This window comes from Mastomys coucha, unplaced genomic scaffold, assembly GCF_008632895.1.
Source record: "Mastomys coucha isolate ucsf_1 unplaced genomic scaffold, UCSF_Mcou_1 pScaffold1, whole genome shotgun sequence".
NCBI classification, from domain to species: Eukaryota; Metazoa; Chordata; class Mammalia; order Rodentia; family Muridae; genus Mastomys; species Mastomys coucha.
Window position 1 is genome coordinate 86,755,384 of NW_022196891.1, and position 2,731 is coordinate 86,758,114.

At 47.6% G+C, this 2,731-nt stretch overlaps 1 long non-coding RNA gene across 1 annotated transcript; it reads right to left on the reverse strand.

Moving 5' to 3' along the window:
- Nucleotides 1–772: 772 nt before the first annotated feature.
- On the reverse strand, nt 773–2,449 carry LOC116071909. Its single transcript, XR_004111232.1, has 2 exons — nt 2,246–2,449; nt 773–919 (listed from the first exon to the last, which is right to left on the reverse strand). It is a non-coding gene; the product is annotated as an uncharacterized LOC116071909 (long non-coding RNA).
- Between the last annotated feature and the right edge of the window lie 282 nt (nt 2,450–2,731).

Consider the following 2,731-nt stretch of genomic DNA (forward strand, 5'->3'; position numbering starts at 1 on the left):
GGCTTTATAATGCTTAGTCTTGGTTAACCTGTCTTCTATCTCTCCTTTCTCCCACCCCTCCCATTCCCATGCCCACTTGTCTATTAGAAATTCAAATAAATCATTAGGCTTTGGATCTCCAAGACAAAATCTATTCCTTTCTTCAGTATAAGGGATTTTCCAGCTAAAAGAAGCTCCACATCTCTCTATATCTAATCTTTCCCCTGCTAACATGCACAGACTTTGGGTTTAAGATTCAACACACGTATATAAAAGGTCTGTGTCTCTCACAGGTGTGGGGAGTGATCCTGAGGGGATCCACACAAAGACCTCCAATTTCTCCATCTACAGGTCATGGACTAAAAAGCCACATGGAGGGGAATATTGTATGCCCCTCCTCCCCTAACTCAGTCATTCCCCTTATCCTATTAAACCTACGGATGAGGTCGCGGTTACCATCCTTACTAGGCGTGACTAGAGAAGGGGCTGTGACTTCAGAACAGGCGACTTCGGGCCAAAGCATCTGTCCCCCAAATGCACCACACTCCTGCGGAGCAGCTGTTCGGATGAATACTTAAATTAGTTTCTGATTCTCCCACTAGGGCCGTTCCTGCCCAAGCAGGGGTCATGGAGTCTGAGGCTCTGCAGCTTCCTAGGGTCGACGATGTTTCGTGTCCTGTGTGGTTCCCTCTGGTGACTTGGAAGCATCAAAAGGGAAGGGCTGATTTGCACGGTCTGTTCTTTCACATTTGGCAGAGTTATCAAAAGAATAAAAATATAAATTTAAACATTACTTATTCAGTCATCCACTCATTTGTTTGGCTTTTGGAGTCAAAGTCTAGGTACCCCAGGATGGTCTCAAAGTCATAATACTCTTTCCTCCTCCGCCTCTAACTGCTAGGACCCTCAGTACCGCCACTGTGTCCATGTAGATTTCTATCTGTAAGCAAGTGAAGGCAAGTGAAAGGTTAGGTTAGAGCCTGTGATTGGGCAGTGGGAAAAGAGGGCGGGCTGAAAGTTTTAGAGAGGAGTGTGTGTGTGTGTGTGTGTGTGTGTGTACACATATATATAAATATTTCATGCAACATGTCCACCTTAGAATATTTGTTTTGTTACCACCAAATAAGTCAGACAGTCTTCATGACGTTCATCAGTCAAGGCCCGGTCATGGTGCAGAGATGGTGCTGCTCTGTCGCTTGTAGGGTATGAGCAATACACGTCACTGGGGGTGGAAACCCAGGAAAACTGAGATGACAGGGCCTAGATTCCTGGCCTAACGAATGGGATCTGACTTGTGTCTCAGGTCCTAGGTAAAGACATCACACTCGGATTGTAAGATTCCCATCCATAGGAAATGTCCAGTAAAGGACAGCGACATACATTCGGTGGTTATCTGTTAATTCAGTCACCTGGACGACAGAGCACTCCCTCAAAAGCTGTTTGCTCCAGAAATTTAAAAGGTACACAAAGATGTGTGGGTCAGCACAGCAGTCCCTCTGGCCACGCTCCACTCTCCTTTGGCTTCAGGGTAAGCTCCCCCCGCCCCCGCCCCCGGAAACCTGCCCCCCCCCACCTCCTACACTCTGCTCTGCGAGTCTGAATTCTTTCAATAGAGATCACACGGACTGGGGCACAGAGAAGAGCCGCAGTGAGATTCCCCTAGGCAATGCAGTTAATTAGACAGTAGATTTGACTTAAGGGATTGCTAAATAAGTCCTGAAGAACCAAGGGCTGAGATGACAGAATTCACAGAGGCCACAGCTATGACAAGTGGCATTGCTTTTAAAGCCAGTGGAACAAAAGAGGTGGTGGCCATTGAGAGCCTAGAAGAAGGGGCCTCTCATGCCTGGTTCTCTAGCAGAGAGACCAATGAGCATGAAGATCATCAGGTGGCCTGACTTCAGACACTGTCACCCCAGAGTGAGAGTCCAAGACAGGAGGGACTGCTAGAACCTGATCCTTTCTACCTTCCCAGGGTCCCCAAAACACCTATGGAGACATCCAAATGTGGAGCAGAAGTACGGCTTCTCTCACAGAGCAAAGGACTGTAAGCAGGAAATGAAAGGCTTCGTAGGGAACATTTTAAAGAAAACAAAAGTTAAAAATAAAAGTAAGGTTTACTGTTAAATAGGTTATGCTGGGAGTGGTGGCTCACACCTGTAATCCCAGCCCTCTGTAGGCTGGGGCAGGAGGATTGTGAGGAGTTCAAAGTCAGTCTGAGCTTTTGTAATGGTCAATATGGTCAGTTTGATTAGCTTAGACTCACTTTCACAGGAGCTTTTGTTATGGTCGATTGTCAGCTTGATTGGTTGACAATCCCCTTCACAGCTGGCTGTGTCAACATGCCTCCAGAAAGGTTTAATTGAGGAGGGAAGAGCTAGCCTACGTGTGGACAGCACCACTGATGTGCTGAGGTCCTAGACTAGAGAGAGACAGAAACAGACTGAGAGAGAGACAGACAGAGCACTGAACCCAGTGCCATCTCTGACTGTGGATGCAGAGCGTCCAGCTGCCTCATGCTGCTGAGTCAATGCTCTGCCTCCATTATGCACTGTCCCCTCTGACTATGACACAAGCAAGCCCCTCCCCGACCCAGGAAGTCATGTCTTGCCAGGTATTTTGTCATGTGTATGAACAGGTACGGTGAGTTCCCGGGAAGCCTTGAGACCCTGACTCCAGAAAGAAGGAGTGAAATAGGTTGCCCAGTTTGTCGGGATCGGATTCACCATTTAAAAGTCACTCTGAAGACCTG